The following is a 6,036-nucleotide window of genomic DNA, read 5'->3' on the forward strand; positions in this document are numbered from 1 at the left end:
CAGCACGTTTTGGGCAGCTTCGATTCTTGGTAGAATGGTCGCCGCCGCAATTGAAGCATTTCGCTTCGATGTTCTCGTTGATTGTTTCGCAAGCTTGAGTTTTGTGCTCACCTCCGCAGGTTGCACAACGACTCTTGATGAAACAGTTCCCTCCACCATGTCCAAACTGCAAGCAATTCGAACATTGCGTCACGTCACGGTGCACTGGACGATAACGTTCCCAAGTCACGATAATGTTGAATATTGCCCGAACTGCTTTCAGCTCAGACGGCGTTGTCAATCCTTTCTCGAAATTAACCAGGTACAGTTGATCACGATACTTGATGTCCTTGTTGTGTCTCGTCATCTTGAAGACTTCGACCACGTTCAACTTAAGATTTTTGAGCTCTTCTTTCAGCACACTCACATCCATGTCGTACAGGCCTCGGAGGACCTGTTTCATGGGGCGTTTACCTGGATCGTCATAGCTGTAGTATTCAATCTTTGTGTTGTTCAGGAAATCCCGAACGTAGTTGTAATCCTTTCTGGTAGGTAGCAGAATTTTGAGTCCATCAGCACACAAGCGAATAGAAGCTCGTAAAGCACCAGATTTGATAAACCCGGTCAGCCACTTTCGCACCGAATCCGATGACGATGTTTCCACAAAAATGGGTGGCAACTTTTCCCGTCTTCCTTCTCGCTCACGTCCACAGGGAGGGTAGCGAACTGGTTTCCAGACGATTTTTTAGCGTCCTTGCTCAAACTGCCTGGCTTTGCAGGTAGCGCTTCGGCATTCTTTAGCTTCTTCAAATCTGCCGATCCTGCTGGTGAGGACCGCCTCTTTTTCTTGCCCTGAGGCATTTTTGCACTAAAGCTAAAATCCAGGAGTACCTCACTGAATGATGGTCCACAAAGGAATCAGTGTTTTTAATTTGATACTTATATGTGGGTAATTCTCTACCAACTCACACGAAATCGGGAAAAGTTGCCCCGACCCCACTTCGATTTGCGTGAAACTTTGTCCTAAGGGGTAACTTTTGTCCCTGATCACGAATCCGAGGTCCGTTTTTTGTTATCTCGTGACGGAGGGGCGGTACGACCCCATTCAATTTTTGAACATGCGAAAAAAATTGTGTTTTTCAATAATTTGCAGCCTGAAAAGGTGATGAGATAGAAATTTGGTGTCAACGGGACTTTTATGTAAAATTAGACGCCCGATTTGATGGCGTACTCAGAATTCCGAAAAAAACGTATTTTTCATCGAAAAAACACTAAAAAAGTTTTAAGAACTCTGTAATTTACCGTTACTCGACTGTAAAAAAATTTGGAACATGTCATTTTTTCATTTAGAACAAAATTTTTCATTTTAAAATTTCGTGTTTTTTCTAACTTTGCAGGGTTATTTTTTTGATTGCAACAATGTTGTATAAAGTTGTAGAGCAGACAATTACAAAAATTTTGATATACAAACATAAGGGGTTTGCTTAAAAACATCACGAGTTATCTCGATTTTACGAAAAAAAGTTTTGAAAAAGTTACTTTTTGCGTTTCTCTTTGTTTCGTCGTCCGTGTCTGTCGCGGGTGACCATGCACGGCCATGATCAACGACGACCAACATTTTCAAAACTTTTTTCGTAAAATCGCGATAACTCGTGATGTTTATAAGCAAATCCCTTTTGTTTGTTACCCCTTAGGACAAAGTTTCACGCAAATCGAAGTGGGGTAGGGGCAACTGCTGTGTGAGTTGGTGGAGAATTACTCATGTTGTAAGTCACTATACCGTTGAAATTGTTGATCTAAATCTAAAAAATATTTTCAAATCAGCCACGTTGGATCAGTTTTTGGAGCTACTTTTCCTATCCAAGGCTATCCAAGGCAATGTGGTGAATAACTTATTGTCACCACACCAATACATATATAACAAGATGTTGCCAGTTTTGATTATGAATTTTGTTTCGATACTTCATTGAAATTATATCCCATGTTTTTACTTAATAATTTGAAATAGATTTCTTGACTGTAATTATTTCAAATGAAACTAAACTTCAAAAAGCAAATTATAAACAGAAACAATGAAAATATGATTTTTTAATGATAAAAAGGGTTAGGGTGGATTTTTAGGACCGATTTCAAACTAGCCTAAATTAAAACTGATGTTGCTATAATTTTCTCGCAACCTCATTTTTACATATTTATTTGCACATTTTAATCAATGTTTGAATCAAAAATGAAATCTGGCTACCCTGTTGGAAACGAATGGGCCTAGTTCATAGAGTAATCTAAGCCCGATCTCACGCACACTAGCAGGCCATTTGTTTTGCTGGTCGGTACAAAATTTAACCTCAATCTTTTTCGTGTACGTACACGCAATACATGCGCACGTAGATAACTCTATCGAGAAATTAAAAGTGAGAGTGTGTGCAACATGGAGTTAAACTTTCTGTGCAGTTGCTGTGAAGGTTCCCATGGCACTTCGAAAAGTTTAACTCTATGTTGCACGCACACACTCTCAATTTTAATTTCTCGATTCAATCGCCAGCTGTCACCGCGACAGGCGCTGTCAACATTGCTTAGGAGAGGGTTTTGAAAAGGTAGTATGAATTTAATTCAAAAAATCTCGGGTTAATTTTAAAAAGGTCCTAAGCACTAGTTGTAAACCATTCAATTTTTCAATCAGTTCTCGATCAATTTACGAATTATAAAACTTAAAAATGCATTGTCATCTGCACGTTTTTCAAATACTTTTTACTGAAAAATAATGAAAATTTAGTTTGTTTCAGAGGAAAAAAATCAAACAAGTCTAGAGTTTTTTAAACTATTTTCTTTTATGAGCCATTCCACGTCAAACAGGAAGTCTCCAAATCAAAAGTGTTCCGATTTGGCTCAACTTTGGAGTTCTTTAAACCAAATTATTAGACCCGTATACAGATACATACAAGATACATACTTGTATGCTTGCTTCCGTTTAGAAATTGAAAAAAAAAAAGAATATTCAAATTTCAAGGCCTACTATGCTCTCACGAAATGTACTGTTGAAAATTTATGGTTGAGTAAAACATTTGCTGTGCAATACAGGGCTTTCCAACATAAAAATGTGATATCTCAAGAAATATTCATTTTACCCTGAGGTTTTGATTGAATTTAATGTAAAAAACTCTCAGCAATCGAATGCATTTGTCAGTTTTCCCGTAAGTGCCTCGTCCAAAGGGTTAAAAATGCATTTCAAAACTTAAAGCGCAAAATTTCATATCTGGCAACACTGTACGTAAATTTTGAGTACGCCATTCAATTCTACATCAAAAAATCTTCAAATATGCATACCCAAAAGTTCACTTTTTGTAAACTTTTCTATTAGCAAAATGCATTTTAAAAATGAGGTTTTTCAAAAATCTCAGAAAAAGAGGGGGGTGCCACGGGCGCGGTGGTGGACCATATGTCACCAAACTTGGGATTCTTTGTTTTTTGGGCAAAAACAACCCCCATGCCAAATATGAGCAGATTTAGTGAAGGTCGAGGGACGCGTGGTCACTTGGGAAGGAATGGGAAATGAGAAATTTAACTCTCCCACTTCAAGAAGTTAGCAGGAGTAATCATCTTAATTAAAACATGCCATTATGCATGGTTTTGCCATAAATTTTTTCTAGACATTTATGGATTCCTTTCCAATTTCTAAACAAGTTTCCTCGGGAAAGTTACACCAACTAGCAAAAATGCATAAATTTAGGCTCGTCCATAAAATCATCACGCGGCCAGTAAAACTGTCACAAAGTCGTCGATTTTTCGATGACTTTTGGAAAAGCCTTCCCCCAAACGTTAATTGATTAACATTCAAACGTATCCCTTTTTCCTTTATTGCATCTGTTTTACGACCAACTATTCCGTCACTGTGGCTGGGAACCTTCGAAACCGAACCAAAAATCGTTTCGAAAGGGTAGTTAAAAACTAAATCTTAATCTCGCAAGGCGCACCCATACAATTTCCTTCGAAAAAAAGAGCTGCATCTGTAGAACGCGCCCGAGAGACCTTCCAACGGAAAACCTATAAAAGTGATTGATTATCGTGCTAGTCTGTCAAAGTTTGCCACTGACCGCCGGGTTCTGGGTCCAGATTTTCGAAAAAATACGAAACAGCGGAGAACTCTTTGGAAGCCAAAGGGGAAGTCAATAAAAATCGAGCGCTTATCCACCGGAATGAGAGAGAAAACCGATATTTTTCTTTCGGTTTAAGAGGGCACTGTGCTGGAAAATGTGCCACATATGGTGGACCGCGTAGTGAAGTGTCAGTCATTCCAGAGATCTCTATATGTCACAATCCAACAGTAAAATTAATGCAATTTCGTCATGCACTTAATCCAACGGGTCGTTCTTTTTCAACGAGCAAATCAATTACCAACTAAACAAATGAGGGTGGAATAGTTTTCCCATGCATTTGTCAACGCAGCGCAAGGCTGCCAGACCATAATTCCTCAAGTGCATTTTTAACTGTTTGATGTTGAAGTAGAGTTTTAAGCGCGTAGTTTAGTTTAGATTTACCTTAGCTTTGCAAATCAAAATTTAGAATAAATAATCATTACCTAACAGTTTCCGTAGTGTAGCGGTTATCACGTCTGCTTCACACGCAGAAGGTCCCCGGTTCGAACCCGGGCGGAAACAAAGTTTTTTTTCTTTGAAATTTGCAATTGGCTAGCCGATTTACAAAATATAAAAAAGCCAGGTTGGATTAAAACATTAGGAAAATATTATTTTGCAAATCAAACATTTCAAAAGGACGTTATCTTAAAAGTAAAGAAACAATCCACCCACCCAAGTGAATGTTAACATTCAGTGTGAACGAAATAAACTGCTTTTTTACTGCAATGATTACGTCATATTGAGGAAATATGTTTTTATGCCATTTAGAAAACTATATTGCAGTAAACGTAAAAATGTAACCAAAAGTTTGTTTTTTTCAACTCTTCCAAAGAACTTGAAACAATCACACATCTGTCAGCTACAAATTTATCCAACAGAATGAATCATGCGAGAGGCGCGCTATCACTCTAATGCATTGTTATTGTTTATTATTATTATCATAGTTTATTATTGACACTTTACCATAAAAATTGTTATTGTTTGATAAAAATTGAAAAGTAATCGTTTTTGAATATTATTATTTTAAATAGGTCATACTGAATCAATTAAAAAAGAAAACTAGTGTTCCGAATAAGATTCATTTGTCTCAATTTTAAGAAAGAAAAACAAGGATAAATTTAAAAAAAATGTGGTTTTTTATTATATAGGCCACTGTTAATATTTGTTGAAGTTTATGTCCCTCGACTCTAACCAAAGTCGAGGGGACAAAAATTCCGGTTTAAACAATTTTAATGAAAAAAAGTGTCTTAAAATGATTATACACCTTGCATTTATTAGTTTCCAAAATATCTAAGTATTGACGAACATTTTATTTTTTGCAAACATGCTAAATATGTTTATCAATGCAGTAAAATGCATTTGAGCAACTCTCGCTGAAACCGTCCCACTAGATGCATGAAATGATATCTCCCAAAATACATTACCAAACATCAAAAAGTTATATATCGTTGGAAAGGTAATCGCGAGGGCTTTCTATCGCACTTTGAAAAACATTTCAAAAAATATGTTTTCAAGGGTAATTTTAAGGGTTTTTGAGAAACTTACTTTTAATTTTGAATTTTGACCGTGTTCGCAACCACTTATCATTACGCAACCATTTTCATTCGAAAGATTGGAAGATTTTGCATAAAATCAACTTGAGAAAAGTAGTGTAATGAAATAGTTTTCGTATAGTTATTAACGGATGAAAGAAATTGGTTAAATTTCAGTTAAAAATAACCAAAGCTCAGACTTCAGAAATGAGCCTAATTTACAGTCAAAACAAAGCAGGATTGTATTTGAGCCGAATGTACAGTCATCTGAGGCAAATCTGGACTAATAGGATGAATAGGGACAGCTATTTCAACTATACTTTCACTCATCAGATCATATTTTTAAATTGTTTATGTAAAAACATACATAAACAAACAAGTTTCTAAATTTTAAG

The 6,036-nt window shown here is 36.5% G+C and overlaps 1 non-coding gene across 1 annotated transcript; it reads left to right on the forward strand.

Moving 5' to 3' along the window:
• Positions 1–4,558: 4,558 nt before the first annotated feature.
• Positions 4,559–4,631, forward strand: Trnav-cac (transfer RNA valine (anticodon CAC)). The gene has a single exon. It is a non-coding gene; the product is annotated as a tRNA-Val (tRNA).
• The last annotated feature ends 1,405 nt before the right edge of the window (positions 4,632–6,036 follow it).

This window comes from Culex pipiens, chromosome 1 (assembly GCF_016801865.2).
Source record: "Culex pipiens pallens isolate TS chromosome 1, TS_CPP_V2, whole genome shotgun sequence".
NCBI lineage: Eukaryota > Metazoa > Arthropoda > Insecta > Diptera > Culicidae > Culex > Culex pipiens.